This window comes from Pristiophorus japonicus, chromosome 1 (genome assembly GCF_044704955.1).
Source record: "Pristiophorus japonicus isolate sPriJap1 chromosome 1, sPriJap1.hap1, whole genome shotgun sequence".
In the NCBI taxonomy this organism is placed as follows: Eukaryota; Metazoa; Chordata; class Chondrichthyes; family Pristiophoridae; genus Pristiophorus; species Pristiophorus japonicus.
The window spans coordinates 476635749-476657001 of NC_091977.1; the positions used below are offsets into that span (position 1 = coordinate 476635749).

Here is a 21253-nt window from a genome sequence, read left to right on the forward strand (position 1 = left end):
GACAGATGATTCTATTGCCTGAGGCTTTGCCTGAAAGAAAGTGCTGCCTCTTTTCATGCATTGCTGCTCAAAGGCACTCCCTGCTGACACACAGATGCAAGTGTTCAAGCAAAACGGCGAAGGCACTGTCCTGTGCCTCAGCTGCAACATGTTCAGCTGTAAACTGCTCGTCATATTAAGAGCTCTGCCTTCAGCGAATTGCCACTTACCACACACATACATACTTCAAAAGAATGCTCACTGCTTCAAGCCGGAGTGCAACCAACTACCTAAGCACGACTTTGCTTTGCTTTGTTTTCTACTGCACTGCTCCGCTCTCCCACCTGTGAATCGAAGGGATGCGACAGAGGTGCCTCTCTTTGGTGATTGTCTGCCTCATGCCTTGTAATCTGCCCGTCCTGTGCACCTGCTGATGTCGCAGCTATTTTTCACAGACTGGGCCAGTGGCGCAATGGATAACGCGTCTGACTACGGATCAGAAGATTGTAGATTCGACTCCTACCTGGCTCGAGTATTTTTGCAATCTTTGCATTATGGCTTTGGATGCCACGTAAGCGAACATATTTGGTCAAACTTTCCAGCTCTTAAACTGGTAAGTACCTTCTTAGTGCAGTAGGCAGCACGTCAGTCTCATAATCTGAGGGTCCTGAATTCAATCCTTAGAAAAGGCATTGATACTTGTAAAGATGTTTTTCCTTCTTTCCATTTCAGCTGCATGCATGCAAAAATCGAGAAGTTTTGCTGCGACAGCACACCAAAGGATTTGATGTCCCTCAGCCTGCGGTGACCTTCAGAAGCAGATGGGCTCACCCACACCTGACACAACTCTTGTGTCTGAACTATTAACTGAGCCAAAAGAACAGTGGAGAATGCAGGCATTGATCCCACTGCCTCACACATGCAAAGTAAGCGCTCTCCCATTTGAGCAAATTCCCCATTCACATCTGGTATTAGCTCCCAGTTTGCATCTGACTCGCCCCTTATCACTTGCCTGCTCGCTTCCACGACCAGCAGAAATCTCCTGCTTCAGGTTGGCCTGCTCCCTGAACACTTTTCATGCTTTGCTCCAATCGACGTTACTGAGCAATAGCAAGCGAGCAAGGGCAGGACTGGAAGCCACGGATATGGTGAAAGACGCCAAGAAGAGCTCGAGCCTGCGGAAGGGAAACGAGTTGAGCGTAACGTCGCAGCTGCCACGAACGTGAGGGAGCAAGCGAGAGGCCTGTCTGACTGATGGACAGATGATTCTATTGCCTGAGGCTTTGCCTGAAAGAAAGTGCTGCCTCTTTTCATGCATTGCTGCTCAAAGGCACTCCCTGCTGACACACAGATGCAAGTGTTCAAGCAAAACGGCGAAGGCACTGTCCTGTGCCTCAGCTGCAACATGTTCAGCTGTAAACTGCTCGTCATATTAAGAGCTCTGCCTTCAACGAATTGCCACTTACCACACACATACATACTTCAAAAGAATGCTCACTGCTTCAAGCCGGAGTGCAACCAACTACCTAAGCACGACTTTGCTTTGCTTTGTTTTCTACTGCACTGCTCCGCTCTCCCACCTGTGAATCGAAGGGATGCGACAGAGGTGCCTCTCTTTGGTGATTGTCTGCCTCATGCCTTGTAATCTGCCCGTCCTGTGCACCTGCTGATGTCGCAGCTAGTTTTCACAGACTGGGCCAGTGGCGCAATGGATAACGTGTCTGACTACGGATCAGAAGATTGTAGGTTCGACTCCTACCTGGCTCGAGTATTTTTGCAATCTTTGCCACGTAAGCGAACATATTTGGTCAAACTGTCCAGCTCTTAAACTGGGAAGTACCTTCTTAGTGCAGTAGGCAGCACGTCAGTCTCATAATCTGAAGGTCCTGAATTCAATCCTTAGAAAAGGCATTGATACTTGTAAAGATGTTTTTCTTTCTTTCCATTTCAGCTGCATGCATGCAAAAATCGAGAAGTTTTGCTGCGACAGCACACCAAAGGATTTGATGTCCCTGAGCCTGCGGTGACCTTCAGAAGCAGATGGGCTCACCCACACCTGACACAACTCTTGTGTCTGAACTATTAACTGAGCCAAAAGAACAGTGGAGAATGCAGGCATTGATCCCACTGCCTCACACATGCAAAGTAAGCGCTCTCCCATTTGAGCAAATTCCCCATTCACATCTGGTATTAGCTCCCAGTTTGCATCTGACTCGCCCCTTATCACTTGCCTGCTCGCTTCCACGACCAGCAGAAATCTCCTGCTTCAGGTTGGCCTGCTCCCTGAACACTTTTCATGCTTTGCTCCAATCGACGTTACTGAGCAATAGCAAGCGAGCAAGGGCAGGACTGGAAGCCACGGATATGGTGAAAGACGCCAAGAAGAGCTCGAGCCTGCGGAAGGGAAGCGAGTTGAGCGTAACGTCGCAGCCGCCACGAGCGTGAGGGAGCAAGCGAGAGGCCTGTCTGACTGATGGACAGATGATTCTATTGCCTGAGGCTTTGCCTGAAAGAAAGTGCTGCCTCTTTTCATGCATTGCTGCTCAAAGGCACTCCCTGCTGACACACAGATGCAAGTGTTCAAGCAAAACGGCGAAGGCACTGTCCTGTGCCTCAGCTGCAACATGTTCAGCTGTAAACTGCTCGTCATATTAAGAGCTCTGCCTTCAACGAATTGCCACTTACCACACACATACATACTTCAAAAGAATGCTCACTGCTTCAAGCCGGAGTGCAACCAACTACCTAAGCACGACTTTGCTTTGCTTTGTTTTCTACTGCACTGCTCCGCTCTCCCACCTGTGAATCGAAGGGATGCGACAGAGGTGCCTCTCTTTGGTGATTGTCTGCCTCATGCCTTGTAATCTGCCCGTCCTGTGCACCTGCTGATGTCGCAGCTATTTTTCACAGAATGGGCCAGTGGCGCAATGGATAACGCGTCTGACTACGGATCAGAAGATTGTAGGTTCGACTCCTACCTGGCTCGAGTATTTTTGCAATCTTTGCCACGTAAGCGAACATATTTGGTCAAACTGTCCAGCTCTTAAACTGGGAAGTACCTTCTTAGTGCAGTAGGCAGCACGTCAGTCTCATAATCTGAAGGTCCTGAATTCAATCCTTAGAAAAGGCATTGATACTTGTAAAGATGTTTTTCTTTCTTTCCATTTCAGCTGCATGCATGCAAAAATCGAGAAGTTTTGCTGCGACAGCACACCAAAGGATTTGATGTCCCTCAGCCTGCGGTGACCTTCAGAAGCAGATGGGCTCACCCACACCTGACACAACTCTTGTGTCTGAACTATTAACTGAGCCAAAAGAACAGTGGAGAATGCAGGCATTGATCCCACTGCCTCACACATGCAAAGTAAGCGCTCTCCCATTTGAGCAAATTCCCCATTCACATCTGGTATTAGCTCCCAGTTTGCATCTGACTCGCCCCTTATCACTTGCCTGCTCGCTTCCACGACCAGCAGAAATCTCCTGCTTCAGGTTGGCCTGCTCCCTGAACACTTTTCATGCTTTGCTCCAATCGACGTTACTGAGCAATAGCAAGCGAGCAAGGGCAGGACTGGAAGCCACGGATATGGTGAAAGACGCCAAGAAGAGCTCGAGCCTGCGGAAGGGAAGCGAGTTGAGCGTAACGTCGCAGCCGCCACGAGCGTGAGGGAGCAAGCGAGAGGCCTGTCTGACTGATGGACAGATGATTCTATTGCCTGAGGCTTTGCCTGAAAGAAAGTGCTGCCTCTTTTCATGCATTGCTGCTCAAAGGCACTCCCTGCTGACACACAGATGCAAGTGTTCAAGCAAAACGGCGACGGCACTGTCCTGTGCCTCAGCTGCAACATGTTCAGCTGTAAACTGCTCGTCATATTAAGAGCTCTGCCTTCAACGAATTGCCACTTACCACGCACATACATACTTCAAAAGAATGCTCACTGCTTCAAGCCGGCGTGCAACCAACTACCTAAGCACGACTTTGCTTTGCTTTGTTTTCTACTGCACTGCTCCGCTCTCCCACCTGTGAATCGAAGGGATGCGACAGAGGTGCCTCTCTTTGGTGATTGTCTGCCTCATGCCTTGTAATCTGCCCGTCCTGTGCACCTGCTGATGTCGCAGCTATTTTTCACAGACTGGGCCAGTGGCGCAATGGATAACGCGTCTGACTACGGATCAGAAGATTGTAGGTTCGACTCCTACCTGGCTCGAGTATTTTTGCAATCTTTGCATTATGGCTTTGGATGCCACGTAAGCGAACATATTTGGTCAAACTGTCCAGCTCTTAAACTGGTAAGTACCTTCTTAGTGCAGTAGGCAGCACGTCAGTCTCATAATCTGAAGGTCCTGAGTTCAATCCTTAGAAAAGGTATTGATACTTGTAAAGATGTTTTTCCTTCTTTCCATTTCAGCTGCATGCATGCAAAAATCGAGAAGTTTTGCTGCGACAGCACACCAAAGGATTTGATGTCCCTCAGCCTGCGGTGACCTTCAGAAGCAGATGGGCTCACCCACACCTGACACAACTCTTGTGTCTGAACTATTAACTGAGCCAAAAGAACAGTGGAGAATGCAGGCATTGATCCCACTGCCTCACACGTGCAAAGTAAGCACTCTCCCATTTGAGCAAATTCCCCATTCACATCTGGTATTAGCTCCCAGTTTGCATCTGACTCGCCCCTTATCACTTGCCTGCTCGCTTCCACGACCAGCAGAAATCTCCTGCTTCAGGTTGGCCTGCTCCCTGAACACTTTTCATGCTTTGCTCCAATCGACGTTACTGAGCAATAGCAAGCGAGCAAGGGCAGGACTGGAAGCCACGGATATGGTGAAAGACGCCAAGAAGAGCTCGAGCCTGCGGAAGGGAAGCGAGTTGAGCGTAACGTCGCAGCCGCCACGAGCGTGAGGGAGCAAGCGAGAGGCCTGTCTGACTGATGGACAGATAATTCTATTGCCTGAGGCTTTGCCTGAAAGAAAGTGCTGCCTCTTTTCATGCATTGCTGCTCAAAGGCACTCCCTGCTGACACACAGATGCAAGTGTTCAAGCAAAACGGCGAAGGCACTGTCCTGTGCCTCAGCTGCAACATGTTCAGCTGTAAACTGCTCGTCATATTAAGAGCTCTGCCTTCAACGAATTGCCACTTACCACACACATACATACTTCAAAAGAATGCTCACTGCTTCAAGCCGGAGTGCAACCAACTACCTAAGCACGACTTTGCTTTGCTTTGTTTTCTACTGCACTGCTCCGCTCTCCCACCTGTGAATCGAAGGGATGCGACAGAGGTGCCTCTCTTTGGTGATTGTCTGCCTCATGCCTTGTAATCTGCCCGTCCTGTGCACCTGCTGATGTCGCAGCTAGTTTTCACAGACTGGGCCAGTGGCGCAATGGATAACGCGTCTGACTACGGATCAGAAGATTGTAGGTTCGACTCCTACCTGGCTCGAGTATTTTTGCAATCTTTGCCACGTAAGCGAACATATTTGGTCAAACTGTCCAGCTCTTAAACTGGGAAGTACCTTCTTAGTGCAGTAGGCAGCACGTCAGTCTCATAATCTGAAGGTCCTGAATTCAATCCTTAGAAAAGGCATTGATACTTGTAAAGATGTTTTTCTTTCTTTCCATTTCAGCTGCATGCATGCAAAAATCGAGAAGTTTTGCTGCGACAGCACACCAAAGGATTTGATGTCCCTCAGCCTGCGGTGACCTTCAGAAGCAGATGGGCTCACCCACACCTGACACAACTCTTGTGTCTGAACTATTAACTGAGCCAAAAGAACAGTGGAGAATGCAGGCATTGATCCCACTGCCTCACACATGCAAAGTAAGCGCTCTCCCATTTGAGCAAATTCCCCATTCACATCTGGTATTAGCTCCCAGTTTGCATCTGACTCGCCCCTTATCACTTGCCTGCTCGCTTCCACGACCAGCAGAAATCTCCTGCTTCAGGTTGGCCTGCTCCCTGAACACTTTTCATGCTTTGCTCCAATCGACGTTACTGAGCAATAGCAAGCGAGCAAGGGCAGGACTGGAAGCCACGGATATGGTGAAAGACGCCAAGAAGAGCTCGAGCCTGCGGAAGGGAAGCGAGTTGAGCGTAACGTCGCAGCCGCCACGAGCGTGAGGGAGCAAGCGAGAGGCCTGTCTGACTGATGGACAGATAATTCTATTGCCTGAGGCTTTGCCTGAAAGAAAGTGCTGCCTCTTTTCATGCATTGCTGCTCAAAGGCACTCCCTGCTGACACACAGATGCAAGTGTTCAAGCAAAACGGCGAAGGCACTGTCCTGTGCCTCAGCTGCAACATGTTCAGCTGTAAACTGCTCGTCATATTAAGAGCTCTGCCTTCAACGAATTGCCACTTACCACACACATACATACTTCAAAAGAATGCTCACTGCTTCAAGCCGGAGTGCAACCAACTACCTAAGCACGACTTTGCTTTGCTTTGTTTTCTACTGCACTGCTCCGCTCTCCCACCTGTGAATCGAAGGGATGCGACAGAGGTGCCTCTCTTTGGTGATTGTCTGCCTCATGCCTTGTAATCTGCCCGTCCTGTGCACCTGCTGATGTCGCAGCTATTTTTCACAGACTGGGCCAGTGGCGCAATGGATAACGCGTCTGACTACAGATCAGAAGATTGTAGGTTCGACTCCTACCTGGCTCGAGTATTTTTGCAATCTTTGCATTATGGCTTTGGATGCCACGTAAGCGAACATATTTGGTCAAACTGTCCAGCTCTTAAACTGGGAAGTACCTTCTTAGTGCAGTAGGCAGCACGTCAGTCTCATAATCTAAAGGTCCTGAATTCAATCCTTAGAAAAGGCATTGATACTTGTAAAGATGTTTTTCTTTCTTTCCATTTCAGCTGCATGCATGCAAAAATCGAGAAGTTTTGCTGCGACAGCACACCAAAGGATTTGATGTCCCTCAGCCTGCGGTGACCTTCAGAAGCAGATGGGCTCACCCACACCTGACACAACTCTTGTGTCTGAACTATTAACTGAGCCAAAAGAACAGTGGAGAATGCAGGCATTGATCCCACTGCCTCACACATGCAAAGTAAGCGCTCTCCCATTTGAGCAAATTCCCCATTCACATCTGGTATTAGCTCCCAGTTTGCATCTGACTCGCCCCTTATCACTTGCCTGCTCGCTTCCACGACCAGCAGAAATCTCCTGCTTCAGGTTGGCCTGCTCCCTGAACACTTTTCATGCTTTGCTCCAATCGACGTTACTGAGCAATAGCAAGCGAGCAAGGGCAGGACTGGAAGCCACGGATATGGTGAAAGACGCCAAGAAGAGCTCGAGCCTGCGGAAGGGAAGCGAGTTGAGCGTAACGTCGCAGCCGCCACGAGCGTGAGGGAGCAAGCGAGAGGCCTGTCTGACTGATGGACAGATGATTCTATTGCCTGAGGCTTTGCCTGAAAGAAAGTGCTGCCTCTTTTCATGCATTGCTGCTCAAAGGCACTCCCTGCTGACACACAGATGCAAGTGTTCAAGCAAAACGGCGAAGGCACTGTCCTGTGCCTCAGCTGCAACATGTTCAGCTGTAAACTGCTCGTCATATTAAGAGCTCTGCCTTCAACGAATTGCCACTTACCACACACATACATACTTCAAAAGAATGCTCACTGCTTCAAGCCGGAGTGCAACCAACTACCTAAGCACGACTTTGCTTTGCTTTGTTTTCTACTGCACTGCTCCGCTCTCCCACCTGTGAATCGAAGGGATGCGACAGAGGTGCCTCTCTTTGGTGATTGTCTGCCTCATGCCTTGTAATCTGCCCGTCCTGTGCACCTGCTGATGTCGCAGCTAGTTTTCACAGACTGGGCCAGTGGCGCAATGGATAACGCGTCTGACTACGGATCAGAAGATTGTAGGTTCGACTCCTACCTGGCTCGAGTATTTTTGCAATCTTTGCATTATGGCTTTGGATGCCACGTAAGCGAACATATTTGGTCAAACTGTCCAGCTCTTAAACTGGGAAGTACCTTCTTAGTGCAGTAGGCAGCACGTCAGTCTCATAATCTGAAGGTCCTGAATTCAATCCTTAGAAAAGGCATTGATACTTGTAAAGATGTTTTTCTTTCTTTCCATTTCAGCTGCATGCATGCAAAAATCGAGAAGTTTTGCTGCGACAGCACACCAAAGGATTTGATGTCCCTCAGCCTGCGGTGACCTTCAGAAGCAGATGGGCTCACCCACACCTGACACAACTCTTGTGTCTGAACTATTAACTGAGCCAAAAGAACAGTGGAGAATGCAGGCATTGATCCCACTGCCTCACACATGCAAAGTAAGCGCTCTCCCATTTGAGCAAATTCCCCATTCACATCTGGTATTAGCTCCCAGTTTGCATCTGACTCGCCCCTTATCACTTGCCTGCTCGCTTCCACGACCAGCAGAAATCTCCTGCTTCAGGTTGGCCTGCTCCCTGAACACTTTTCATGCTTTGCTCCAATCGACGTTACTGAGCAATAGCAAGCGAGCAAGGGCAGGACTGGAAGCCACGGATATGGTGAAAGACGCCAAGAAGAGCTCGAGCCTGCGGAAGGGAAGCGAGTTGAGCGTAACGTCGCAGCCGCCACGAGCGTGAGGGAGCAAGCGAGAGGCCTGTCTGACTGATGGACAGATGATTCTATTGCCTGAGGCTTTGCCTGAAAGAAAGTGCTGCCTCTTTTCATGCATTGCTGCTCAAAGGCACTCCCTGCTGACACACAGATGCAAGTGTTCAAGCAAAACGGCGAAGGCACTGTCCTGTGCCTCAGCTGCAACATGTTCAGCTGTAAACTGCTCGTCATATTAAGAGCTCTGCCTTCAGCGAATTGCCACTTACCACACACATACATACTTCAAAAGAATGCTCACTGCTTCAAGCCGGAGTGCAACCAACTACCTAAGCACGACTTTGCTTTGCTTTGTTTTCTACTGCACTGCTCCGCTCTCCCACCTGTGAATCGAAGGGATGCGACAGAGGTGCCTCTCTTTGGTGATTGTCTGCCTCATGCCTTGTAATCTGCCCGTCCTGTGCACCTGCTGATGTCGCAGCTATTTTTCACAGACTGGGCCAGTGGCGCAATGGATAACGCGTCTGACTACGGATCAGAAGATTGTAGGTTCGACTCCTACCTGGCTCGAGTATTTTTGCAATCTTTGCCACGTAAGCGAACATATTTGGTCAAACTGTCCAGCTCTTAAACTGGGAAGTACCTTCTTAGTGCAGTAGGCAGCACGTCAGTCTCATAATCTGAAGGTCCTGAATTCAATCCTTAGAAAAGGCATTGATACTTGTGAAGATGTTTTTCTTTCTTTCCATTTCAGCTGCATGCATGCAAAAATCGAGAAGTTTTGCTGCGACAGCACACCAAAGGATTTGATGTCCCTCAGCCTGCGGTGACCTTCAGAAGCAGATGGGCTCACCCACACCTGACACAACTCTTGTGTCTGAACTATTAACTGAGCCAAAAGAACAGTGGAGAATGCAGGCATTGATCCCACTGCCTCACACATGCAAAGTAAGCGCTCTCCCATTTGAGCAAATTCCCCATTCACATCTGGTATTAGCTCCCAGTTTGCATCTGACTCGCCCCTTATCACTTGCCTGCTCGCTTCCACGACCAGCAGAAATCTCCTGCTTCAGGTTGGCCTGCTCCCTGAACACTTTTCATGCTTTGCTCCAATCGACGTTACTGAGCAATAGCAAGCGAGCAAGGGCAGGACTGGAAGCCACGGATATGGTGAAAGACGCCAAGAAGAGCTCGAGCCTGCGGAAGGGAAGCGAGTTGAGCGTAACGTCGCAGCCGCCACGAGCGTGAGGGAGCAAGCGAGAGGCCTGTCTGACTGATGGACAGATGATTCTATTGCCTGAGGCTTTGCCTGAAAGAAAGTGCTGCCTCTTTTCATGCATTGCTGCTCAAAGGCACTCCCTGCTGACACACAGATGCAAGTGTTCAAGCAAAACGGCGAAGGCACTGTCCTGTGCCTCAGCTGCAACATGTTCAGCTGTAAACTGCTCGTCATATTAAGAGCTCTGCCTTCAGCGAATTGCCACTTACCACACACATACATACTTCAAAAGAATGCTCACTGCTTCAAGCCGGAGTGCAACCAACTACCTAAGCACGACTTTGCTTTGCTTTGTTTTCTACTGCACTGCTCCGCTCTCCCACCTGTGAATCGAAGGGATGCGACAGAGGTGCCTCTCTTTGGTGATTGTCTGCCTCATGCCTTGTAATCTGCCCGTCCTGTGCACCTGCTGATGTCGCAGCTATTTTTCACAGACTGGGCCAGTGGCGCAATGGATAACGCGTCTGACTACGGATCAGAAGATTGTAGGTTCGACTCCTACCTGGCTCGAGTATTTTTGCAATCTTTGCCACGTAAGCGAACATATTTGGTCAAACTGTCCAGCTCTTAAACTGGGAAGTACCTTCTTAGTGCAGTAGGCAGCACGTCAGTCTCATAATCTGAAGGTCCTGAATTCAATCCTTAGAAAAGGCATTGATACTTGTAAAGATCTTTTTCTTTCTTTCCATTTCAGCTGCATGCATGCAAAAATCGAGAAGTTTTGCTGCGACAGCACACCAAAGGATTTGATGTCCCTCAGCCTGCGGTGACCTTCAGAAGCAGATGGGCTCACCCACACCTGACACAACTCTTGTGTCTGAACTATTAACTGAGCCAAAAGAACAGTGGAGAATGCAGGCATTGATCCCACTGCCTCACACATGCAAAGTAAGCGCTCTCCCATTTGAGCAAATTCCCCATTCACATCTGGTATTAGCTCCCAGTTTGCATCTGACTCGCCCCTTATCACTTGCCTGCTCGCTTCCACGACCAGCAGAAATCTCCTGCTTCAGGTTGGCCTGCTCCCTGAACACTTTTCATGCTTTGCTCCAATCGACGTTACTGAGCAATAGCAAGCGAGCAAGGGCAGGACTGGAAGCCACGGATATGGTGAAAGACGCCAAGAAGAGCTCGAGCCTGCGGAAGGGAAGCGAGTTGAGCGTAACGTCGCAGCCGCCACGAGCGTGAGGGAGCAAGCGAGAGGCCTGTCTGACTGATGGACAGATAATTCTATTGCCTGAGGCTTTGCCTGAAAGAAAGTGCTGCCTCTTTTCATGCATTGCTGCTCAAAGGCACTCCCTGCTGACACACAGATGCAAGTGTTCAAGCAAAACGGCGAAGGCACTGTCCTGTGCCTCAGCTGCAACATGTTCAGCTGTAAACTGCTCGTCATATTAAGAGCTCTGCCTTCAACGAATTGCCACTTACCACACACATACATACTTCAAAAGAATGCTCACTGCTTCAAGCCGGAGTGCAACCAACTACCTAAGCACGACTTTGCTTTGCTTTGTTTTCTACTGCACTGCTCCGCTCTCCCACCTGTGAATCGAAGGGATGCGACAGAGGTGCCTCTCTTTGGTGATTGTCTGCCTCATGCCTTGTAATCTGCCCGTCCTGTGCACCTGCTGATGTCGCAGCTATTTTTCACAGACTGGGCCAGTGGCGCAATGGATAACGCGTCTGACTACAGATCAGAAGATTGTAGGTTCGACTCCTACCTGGCTCGAGTATTTTTGCAATCTTTGCCACGTAAGCGAACATATTTGGTCAAACTGTCCAGCTCTTAAACTGGGAAGTACCTTCTTAGTGCAGTAGGCAGCACGTCAGTCTCATAATCTGAAGGTCCTGAATTCAATCCTTAGAAAAGGCATTGATACTTGTAAAGATGTTTTTCTTTCTTTCCATTTCAGCTGCATGCATGCAAAAATCGAGAAGTTTTGCTGCGACAGCACACCAAAGGATTTGATGTCCCTCAGCCTGCGGTGACCTTCAGAAGCAGATGGGCTCACCCACACCTGACACAACTCTTGTGTCTGAACTATTAACTGAGCCAAAAGAACAGTGGAGAATGCAGGCATTGATCCCACTGCCTCACACATGCAAAGTAAGCGCTCTCCCATTTGAGCAAATTCCCCATTCACATCTGGTATTAGCTCCCAGTTTGCATCTGACTCGCCCCTTATCACTTGCCTGCTCGCTTCCACGACCAGCAGAAATCTCCTGCTTCAGGTTGGCCTGCTCCCTGAACACTTTTCATGCTTTGCTCCAATCGACGTTACTGAGCAATAGCAAGCGAGCAAGGGCAGGACTGGAAGCCACGGATATGGTGAAAGACGCCAAGAAGAGCTCGAGCCTGCGGAAGGGAAGCGAGTTGAGCGTAACGTCGCAGCCGCCACGAGCGTGAGGGAGCAAGCGAGAGGCCTGTCTGACTGATGGACAGATGATTCTATTGCCTGAGGCTTTGCCTGAAAGAAAGTGCTGCCTCTTTTCATGCATTGCTGCTCAAAGGCACTCCCTGCTGACACACAGATGCAAGTGTTCAAGCAAAACGGCGAAGGCACTGTCCTGTGCCTCAGCTGCAACATGTTCAGCTGTAAACTGCTCGTCATATTAAGAGCTCTGCCTTCAGCGAATTGCCACTTACCACACACATACATACTTCAAAAGAATGCTCACTGCTTCAAGCCGGAGTGCAACCAACTACCTAAGCACGACTTTGCTTTGCTTTGTTTTCTACTGCACTGCTCCGCTCTCCCACCTGTGAATCGAAGGGATGCGACAGAGGTGCCTCTCTTTGGTGATTGTCTGCCTCATGCCTTGTAATCTGCCCGTCCTGTGCACCTGCTGATGTCGCAGCTAGTTTTCACAGACTGGGCCAGTGGCGCAATGGATAACGCGTCTGACTACGGATCAGAAGATTGTAGGTTCGACTCCTACCTGGCTCGAGTATTTTTGCAATCTTTGCATTATGGCTTTGGATGCCACGTAAGCGAACATATTTGGTCAAACTGTCCAGCTCTTAAACTGGGAAGTACCTTCTTAGTGCAGTAGGCAGCACGTCAGTCTCATAATCTAAAGGTCCTGAATTCAATCCTTAGAAAAGGCATTGATACTTGTAAAGATGTTTTTCTTTCTTTCCATTTCAGCTGCATGCATGCAAAAATCGAGAAGTTTTGCTGCGACAGCACACCAAAGGATTTGATGTCCCTCAGCCTGCGGTGACCTTCAGAAGCAGATGGGCTCACCCACACCTGACACAACTCTTGTGTCTGAACTATTAACTGAGCCAAAAGAACAGTGGAGAATGCAGGCATTGATCCCACTGCCTCACACATGCAAAGTAAGCGCTCTCCCATTTGAGCAAATTCCCCATTCACATCTGGTATTAGCTCCCAGTTTGCATCTGACTCGCCCCTTATCACTTGCCTGCTCGCTTCCACGACCAGCAGAAATCTCCTGCTTCAGGTTGGCCTGCTCCCTGAACACTTTTCATGCTTTGCTCCAATCGACGTTACTGAGCAATAGCAAGCGAGCAAGGGCAGGACTGGAAGCCACGGATATGGTGAAAGACGCCAAGAAGAGCTCGAGCCTGCGGAAGGGAAGCGAGTTGAGCGTAACGTCGCAGCCGCCACGAGCGTGAGGGAGCAAGCGAGAGGCCTGTCTGACTGATGGACAGATGATTCTATTGCCTGAGGCTTTGCCTGAAAGAAAGTGCTGCCTCTTTTCATGCATTGCTGCTCAAAGGCACTCCCTGCTGACACACAGATGCAAGTGTTCAAGCAAAACGGCGAAGGCACTGTCCTGTGCCTCAGCTGCAACATGTTCAGCTGTAAACTGCTCGTCATATTAAGAGCTCTGCCTTCAACGAATTGCCACTTACCACACACATACATACTTCAAAAGAATGCTCACTGCTTCAAGCCGGAGTGCAACCAACTACCTAAGCACGACTTTGCTTTGCTTTGTTTTCTACTGCACTGCTCCGCTCTCCCACCTGTGAATCGAAGGGATGCGACAGAGGTGCCTCTCTTTGGTGATTGTCTGCCTCATGCCTTGTAATCTGCCCGTCCTGTGCACCTGCTGATGTCGCAGCTATTTTTCACAGACTGGGCCAGTGGCGCAATGGATAACGCGTCTGACTACGGATCAGAAGATTGTAGGTTCGACTCCTACCTGGCTCGAGTATTTTTGCAATCTTTGCCACGTAAGCGAACATATTTGGTCAAACTGTCCAGCTCTTAAACTGGGAAGTACCTTCTTAGTGCAGTAGGCAGCACGTCAGTCTCATAATCTGAAGGTCCTGAATTCAATCCTTAGAAAAGGCATTGATACTTGTAAAGATGTTTTTCTTTCTTTCCATTTCAGCTGCATGCATGCAAAAATCGAGAAGTTTTGCTGCGACAGCACACCAAAGGATTTGATGTCCCTCAGCCTGCGGTGACCTTCAGAAGCAGATGGGCTCACCCACACCTGACACAACTCTTGTGTCTGAACTATTAACTGAGCCAAAAGAACAGTGGAGAATGCAGGCATTGATCCCACTGCCTCACACATGCAAAGTAAGCGCTCTCCCATTTGAGCAAATTCCCCATTCACATCTGGTATTAGCTCCCAGTTTGCATCTGACTCGCCCCTTATCACTTGCCTGCTCGCTTCCACGACCAGCAGAAATCTCCTGCTTCAGGTTGGCCTGCTCCCTGAACACTTTTCATGCTTTGCTCCAATCGACGTTACTGAGCAATAGCAAGCGAGCAAGGGCAGGACTGGAAGCCACGGATATGGTGAAAGACGCCAAGAAGAGCTCGAGCCTGCGGAAGGGAAGCGAGTTGAGCGTAACGTCGCAGCCGCCACGAGCGTGAGGGAGCAAGCGAGAGGCCTGTCTGACTGATGGACAGATAATTCTATTGCCTGAGGCTTTGCCTGAAAGAAAGTGCTGCCTCTTTTCATGCATTGCTGCTCAAAGGCACTCCCTGCTGACACACAGATGCAAGTGTTCAAGCAAAACGGCGAAGGCACTGTCCTGTGCCTCAGCTGCAACATGTTCAGCTGTAAACTGCTCGTCATATTAAGAGCTCTGCCTTCAACGAATTGCCACTTACCACACACATACATACTTCAAAAGAATGCTCACTGCTTCAAGCCGGAGTGCAACCAACTACCTAAGCACGACTTTGCTTTGCTTTGTTTTCTACTGCACTGCTCCGCTCTCCCACCTGTGAATCGAAGGGATGCGACAGAGGTGCCTCTCTTTGGTGATTGTCTGCCTCATGCCTTGTAATCTGCCCGTCCTGTGCACCTGCTGATGTCGCAGCTATTTTTCACAGACTGGGCCAGTGGTGCAATGGATAACGCGTCTGACTACAGATCAGAAGATTGTAGGTTCGACTCCTACCTGGCTCGAGTATTTTTGCAATCTTTGCATTATGGCTTTGGATGCCACGTAAGCGAACATATTTGGTCAAACTGTCCAGCTCTTAAACTGGGAAGTACCTTCTTAGTGCAGTAGGCAGCACGTCAGTCTCATAATCTAAAGGTCCTGAATTCAATCCTTAGAAAAGGCATTGATACTTGTAAAGATGTTTTTCTTTCTTTCCATTTCAGCTGCATGCATGCAAAAATCGAGAAGTTTTGCTGCGACAGCACACCAAAGGATTTGATGTCCCTCAGCCTGCGGTGACCTTCAGAAGCAGATGGGCTCACCCACACCTGACACAACTCTTGTGTCTGAACTATTAACTGAGCCAAAAGAACAGTGGAGAATGCAGGCATTGATCCCACTGCCTCACACATGCAAAGTAAGCGCTCTCCCATTTGAGCAAATTCCCCATTCACATCTGGTATTAGCTCCCAGTTTGCATCTGACTCGCCCCTTATCACTTGCCTGCTCGCTTCCACGACCAGCAGAAATCTCCTGCTTCAGGTTGGCCTGCTCCCTGAACACTTTTCATGCTTTGCTCCAATCGACGTTACTGAGCAATAGCAAGCGAGCAAGGGCAGGACTGGAAGCCACGGATATGGTGAAAGACGCCAAGAAGAGCTCGAGCCTGCGGAAGGGAAGCGAGTTGAGCGTAACGTCGCAGCCGCCACGAGCGTGAGGGAGCAAGCGAGAGGCCTGTCTGACTGATGGACAGATGATTCTATTGCCTGAGGCTTTGCCTGAAAGAAAGTGCTGCCTCTTTTCATGCATTGCTGCTCAAAGGCACTCCCTGCTGACACACAGATGCAAGTGTTCAAGCAAAACGGCGAAGGCACTGTCCTGTGCCTCAGCTGCAACATGTTCAGCTGTAAACTGCTCGTCATATTAAGAGCTCTGCCTTCAACGAATTGCCACTTACCACACACATACATACTTCAAAAGAATGCTCACTGCTTCAAGCCGGAGTGCAACCAACTACCTAAGCACGACTTTGCTTTGCTTTGTTTTCTACTGCACTGCTCCGCTCTCCCACCTGTGAATCGAAGGGATGCGACAGAGGTGCCTCTCTTTGGTGATTGTCTGCCTCATGCCTTGTAATCTGCCCGTCCTGTGCACCTGCTGATGTCGCAGCTATTTTTCACAGACTGGGCCAGTGGCGCAATGGATAACGCGTCTGACTACGGATCAGAAGATTGTAGGTTCGACTCCTACCTGGCTCGAGTATTTTTGCAATCTTTGCATTATGGCTTTGGATGCCACGTAAGCGAACATATTTGGTCAAACTGTCCAGCTCTTAAACTGGGAAGTACCTTCTTAGTGCAGTAGGCAGCACGTCAGTCTCATAATCTGAAGGTCCTGAATTCAATCCTTAGAAAAGGCATTGATACTTGTAAAGATGTTTTTCTTTCTTTCCATTTCAGCTGCATGCATGCAAAAATCGAGAAGTTTTGCTGCGACAGCACACCAAAGGATTTGATGTCCCTCAGCCTGCGGTGACCTTCAGAAGCAGATGGGCTCACCCACACCTGACACAACTCTTGTGTCTGAACTATTAACTGAGCCAAAAGAACAGTGGAGAATGCAGGCATTGATCCCACTGCCTCACACATGCAAAGTAAGCGCTCTCCCATTTGAGCAAATTCCCCATTCACATCTGGTATTAGCTCCCAGTTTGCATCTGACTCGCCCCTTATCACTTGCCTGCTCGCTTCCACGACCAGCAGAAATCTCCTGCTTCAGGTTGGCCTGCTCCCTGAACACTTTTCATGCTTTGCTCCAATCGACGTTACTGAGCAATAGCAAGCGAGCAAGGGCAGGACTGGAAGCCACGGATATGGTGAAAGACGCCAAGAAGAGCTCGAGCCTGCGGAAGGGAAGCGAGTTGAGCGTAACGTCGCAGCCGCCACGAGCGTGAGGGAGCAAGCGAGAGGCCTGTCTGACTGATGGACAGATAATTCTATTGCCTGAGGCTTTGCCTGAAAGAAAGTGCTGCCTCTTTTCATGCATTGCTGCTCAAAGGCACTCCCTGCTGACACACAGATGCAAGTGTTCAAGCAAAACGGCGAAGGCACTGTCCTGTGCCTCAGCTGCAACATGTTCAGCTGTAAACTGCTCGTCATATTAAGAGCTCTGCCTTCAACGAATTGCCACTTACCACACACATACATACTTCAAAAGAATGCTCACTGCTTCAAGCCGGAGTGCAACCAACTACCTAAGCACGACTTTGCTTTGCTTTGTTTTCTACTGCACTGCTCCGCTCTCCCACCTGTGAATCGAAGGGATGCGACAGAGGTGCCTCTCTTTGGTGATTGTCTGCCTCATGCCTTGTAATCTGCCCGTCCTGTGCACCTGCTGATGTCGCAGCTATTTTTCACAGACTGGGCCAGTGGTGCAATGGATAACGCGTCTGACTACAGATCAGAAGATTGTAGGTTCGACTCCTACCTGGCTCGAGTATTTTTGCAATCTTTGCATTATGGCTTTGGATGCCACGTAAGCGAACATATTTGGTCAAACTGTCCAGCTCTTAAACTGGGAAGTACCTTCTTAGTGCAGTAGGCAGCACGTCAGTCTCATAATCTAAAGGTCCTGAATTCAATCCTTAGAAAAGGCATTGATACTTGTAAAGATGTTTTTCTTTCTTTCCATTTCAGCTGCATGCATGCAAAAATCGAGAAGTTTTGCTGCGACAGCACACCAAAGGATTTGATGTCCCTCAGCCTGCGGTGACCTTCAGAAGCAGATGGGCTCACCCACACCTGACACAACTCTTGTGTCTGAACTATTAACTGAGCCAAAAGAACAGTGGAGAATGCAGGCATTGATCCCACTGCCTCACACATGCAAAGTAAGCGCTCTCCCATTTGAGCAAATTCCCCATTCACATCTGGTATTAGCTCCCAGTTTGCATCTGACTCGCCCCTTATCACTTGCCTGCTCGCTTCCACGACCAGCAGAAATCTCCTGCTTCAGGTTGGCCTGCTCCCTGAACACTTTTCATGCTTTGCTCCAATCGACGTTACTGAGCAATAGCAAGCGAGCAAGGGCAGGACTGGAAGCCACGGATATGGTGAAAGACGCCAAGAAGAGCTCGAGCCTGCGGAAGGGAAGCGAGTTGAGCGTAACGTCGCAGCCGCCACGAGCGTGAGGGAGCAAGCGAGAGGCCTGTCTGACTGATGGACAGATGATTCTATTGCCTGAGGCTTTGCCTGAAAGAAAGTGCTGCCTCTTTTCATGCATTGCTGCTCAAAGGCACTCCCTGCTGACACACAGATGCAAGTGTTCAAGCAAAACGGCGAAGGCACTGTCCTGTGCCTCAGCTGCAACATGTTCAGCTGTAAACTGCTCGTCATATTAAGAGCTCTGCCTTCAACGAATTGCCACTTACCACACACATACATACTTCAAAAGAATGCTCACTGCTTCAAGCCGGAGTGCAACCAACTACCTAAGCACGACTTTGCTTTGCTTTGTTTTCTACTGCACTGCTCCGCTCTCCCACCTGTGAATCGAAGGGATGCGACAGAGGTGCCTCTCTTTGGTGATTGTCTGCCTCATGCCTTGTAATCTGCCCGTCCTGTGCACCTGCTGATGTCGCAGCTAGTTTTCACAGACTGGGCCAGTGGCGCAATGGATAACGCGTCTGACTACGGATCAGAAGATTGTAGGTTCGACTCCTACCTGGCTCGAGTATTTTTGCAATCTTTGCATTATGGCTTTGGATGCCACGTAAGCGAACATATTTGGTCAAACTGTCCAGCTCTTAAACTGGGAAGTACCTTCTTAGTGCAGTAGGCAGCACGTCAGTCTCATAATCTGAAGGTCCTGAATTCAATCCTTAGAAAAGGCATTGATACTTGTAAAGATGTTTTTCTTTCTTTCCATTTCAGCTGCATGCATGCAAAAATCGAGAAGTTTTGCTGCGACAGCACACCAAAGGATTTGATGTCCCTCAGCCTGCGGTGACCTTCAGAAGCAGATGGGCTCACCCACACCTGACACAACTCTTGTGTCTGAACTATTAACTGAGCCAAAAGAACAGTGGAGAATGCAGGCATTGATCCCACTGCCTCACACATGCAAAGTAAGCGCTCTCCCATTTGAGCAAATTCCCCATTCACATCTGGTATTAGCTCCCAGTTTGCATCTGACTCGCCCCTTATCACTTGCCTGCTCGCTTCCACGACCAGCAGAAATCTCCTGCTTCAGGTTGGCCTGCTCCCTGAACACTTTTCATGCTTTGCTCCAATCGACGTTACTGAGCAATAGCAAGCGAGCAAGGGCAGGACTGGAAGCCACGGATATGGTGAAAGACGCCAAGAAGAGCTCGAGCCTGCGGAAGGGAAGCGAGTTGAGCGTAACGTCGCAGCCGCCACGAGCGTGAGGGAGCAAGCGAGAGGCCTGTCTGACTGATGGACAGATGATTCTATTGCCTGAGGCTTTGCCTGAAAGAAAGTGCTGCCTCTTTTCATGCATTGCTGCTCAAAGGCACTCCCTGCTGACACACAGATGCAAGTGTTCAAGCAAAACGGCGAAGGCACTGTCCTGTGCCTCAGCTGCAACATGTTCAGCTGTAAACTGCTCGTCATATTAAGAGCTCTGCCTTCAGCGAATTGCCACTTACCACACACATACATACTTCAAAAGAATGCTCACTGCTTCAAGCCGGAGTGCAACCAACTACCTAAGCACGACTTTGCTTTGCTTTGTTTTCTACTGCACTGCTCCGCTCTCCCACCTGTGAATCGAAGGGATGCGACAGAGGTGCCTCTCTTTGGTGATTGTCTGCCTCATGCCTTGTAATCTGCCCGTCCTGTGCACCTGCTGATGTCGCAGCTAGTTTTCACAGACTGGGCCAGTGGCGCAATGGATAACGCGTCTGACTACGGATGAGAAGATTGTAGGTTCGACTCCTACCTGGCTCGAGTATTTTTGCAATCTTTGCCACGTAAGCGAACATATTTGGTCAAACTGTCCAGCTCTTAAACTGGGAAGTACCTTCTTAGTGCAGTAGGCAGCACGTCAGTCTCATAATCTGAAGGTCCTGAGTTCAATCCTTAGAAAAGGCATTGATACTTATAAAGATGTTTTTCCTTCTTTCCATTTCAGCTGCATGCATGCAAAAATCGAGAAGTTTTGCTGCGACAGCACACCAAAGGATTTGATGTCCCTCAGCCTGCGGTGACCTTCAGAAGCAGATGGGCTCACCCACACCTGACACAACTCTTGTGTCTGAACTATTAACTGAGCCAAAAGAACAGTGGAGAATGCAGGCATTGATCCCACTGCCTCACACGTGCAAAGTAAGCACTCTCGCATTTGAGCAAATTCCCCATTCACATCTGGTATTAGCTCCCAGTTTGCATCTGACTCGCCCCTTATCACTTGCCTGCTCGCTTCCACGACCAGCAGAAATCTCCTGCTTCAGGTTGGCCTGCTCCCTGAACACTTTTCATGCTTTGCTCCAATCGACGTTACTGAGCAATAGCAAGCGAGCAAGGGCAGGACTGGAAGCCACGGATATGGTGAAAGACGCCAAGAAGAGCTCGAGCCTGCGGAAGGGAAGCGAGTTGAGCGTAACGTCGCAGCCGCCACGAGCGTGAGGGAGCAAGCGAGAGGCCTGTCTGACTGATGGACAGATGATTCTATTGCCTGAGGCTTTGCCTGAAAGAAAGTGCTGCCTCTTTTCATGCATTGCTGCTCAAAGGCACTCCCTGCTGACACACAGATGCAAGTGTTCAAGCAAAACGGCGAAGGCACTGTCCTGTGCCTCAGCTGCAACATGTTCAGCTGTAAACTGCTCGTCATATTAAGAGCTCTGCCTTCAACGAATTGCCACTTACCACACACATACATACTTCAAAAGAATGCTCACTGCTTCAAGCCGGAGTGCAACCAACTACCTAAGCACGACTTTGCTTTGCTTTGTTTTCTACTGCACTGCTGCGCTCTCCCACCTGTGAATCGAAGGGATGCGACAGAGGTGCCTCTCTTTGGTGATTGTCTGCCTC

The 21253-nt window shown here is 49.4% G+C and overlaps 17 non-coding genes across 17 annotated transcripts; all 17 read left to right on the plus strand.

Moving 5' to 3' along the window:
* Positions 1-437: 437 nt before the first annotated feature.
* trnar-acg (transfer RNA arginine (anticodon ACG)) lies at positions 438-510 on the plus strand. The gene has a single exon. It is a non-coding gene; the product is annotated as a tRNA-Arg (tRNA).
* A 1163-nt stretch (positions 511-1673) lies between these two features.
* trnar-acg (transfer RNA arginine (anticodon ACG)) lies at positions 1674-1746 on the plus strand. Its single transcript has one exon. It is a non-coding gene; the product is annotated as a tRNA-Arg (tRNA).
* A 1146-nt stretch (positions 1747-2892) lies between these two features.
* On the plus strand, positions 2893-2965 carry trnar-acg (transfer RNA arginine (anticodon ACG)). Its single transcript has one exon. It is a non-coding gene; the product is annotated as a tRNA-Arg (tRNA).
* A 1146-nt stretch (positions 2966-4111) lies between these two features.
* Positions 4112-4184, plus strand: trnar-acg (transfer RNA arginine (anticodon ACG)). The gene has a single exon. It is a non-coding gene; the product is annotated as a tRNA-Arg (tRNA).
* Positions 4185-5347: 1163 nt separating this feature from the next.
* Positions 5348-5420, plus strand: trnar-acg (transfer RNA arginine (anticodon ACG)). The gene has a single exon. It is a non-coding gene; the product is annotated as a tRNA-Arg (tRNA).
* A 1146-nt stretch (positions 5421-6566) lies between these two features.
* On the plus strand, positions 6567-6639 carry trnac-aca (transfer RNA cysteine (anticodon ACA)). The gene has a single exon. It is a non-coding gene; the product is annotated as a tRNA-Cys (tRNA).
* Positions 6640-7802: 1163 nt separating this feature from the next.
* trnar-acg (transfer RNA arginine (anticodon ACG)) lies at positions 7803-7875 on the plus strand. Its single transcript has one exon. It is a non-coding gene; the product is annotated as a tRNA-Arg (tRNA).
* A 1163-nt stretch (positions 7876-9038) lies between these two features.
* On the plus strand, positions 9039-9111 carry trnar-acg (transfer RNA arginine (anticodon ACG)). Its single transcript has one exon. It is a non-coding gene; the product is annotated as a tRNA-Arg (tRNA).
* Positions 9112-10257: 1146 nt separating this feature from the next.
* On the plus strand, positions 10258-10330 carry trnar-acg (transfer RNA arginine (anticodon ACG)). Its single transcript has one exon. It is a non-coding gene; the product is annotated as a tRNA-Arg (tRNA).
* Positions 10331-11476: 1146 nt separating this feature from the next.
* On the plus strand, positions 11477-11549 carry trnac-aca (transfer RNA cysteine (anticodon ACA)). The gene has a single exon. It is a non-coding gene; the product is annotated as a tRNA-Cys (tRNA).
* A 1146-nt stretch (positions 11550-12695) lies between these two features.
* trnar-acg (transfer RNA arginine (anticodon ACG)) lies at positions 12696-12768 on the plus strand. The gene has a single exon. It is a non-coding gene; the product is annotated as a tRNA-Arg (tRNA).
* Positions 12769-13931: 1163 nt separating this feature from the next.
* trnar-acg (transfer RNA arginine (anticodon ACG)) lies at positions 13932-14004 on the plus strand. The gene has a single exon. It is a non-coding gene; the product is annotated as a tRNA-Arg (tRNA).
* A 1146-nt stretch (positions 14005-15150) lies between these two features.
* Positions 15151-15223, plus strand: trnac-aca (transfer RNA cysteine (anticodon ACA)). Its single transcript has one exon. It is a non-coding gene; the product is annotated as a tRNA-Cys (tRNA).
* Positions 15224-16386: 1163 nt separating this feature from the next.
* On the plus strand, positions 16387-16459 carry trnar-acg (transfer RNA arginine (anticodon ACG)). Its single transcript has one exon. It is a non-coding gene; the product is annotated as a tRNA-Arg (tRNA).
* Positions 16460-17622: 1163 nt separating this feature from the next.
* Positions 17623-17695, plus strand: trnac-aca (transfer RNA cysteine (anticodon ACA)). Its single transcript has one exon. It is a non-coding gene; the product is annotated as a tRNA-Cys (tRNA).
* A 1163-nt stretch (positions 17696-18858) lies between these two features.
* trnar-acg (transfer RNA arginine (anticodon ACG)) lies at positions 18859-18931 on the plus strand. The gene has a single exon. It is a non-coding gene; the product is annotated as a tRNA-Arg (tRNA).
* A 1163-nt stretch (positions 18932-20094) lies between these two features.
* Positions 20095-20167, plus strand: trnar-acg (transfer RNA arginine (anticodon ACG)). The gene has a single exon. It is a non-coding gene; the product is annotated as a tRNA-Arg (tRNA).
* Positions 20168-21253: the final 1086 nt, after the last annotated feature.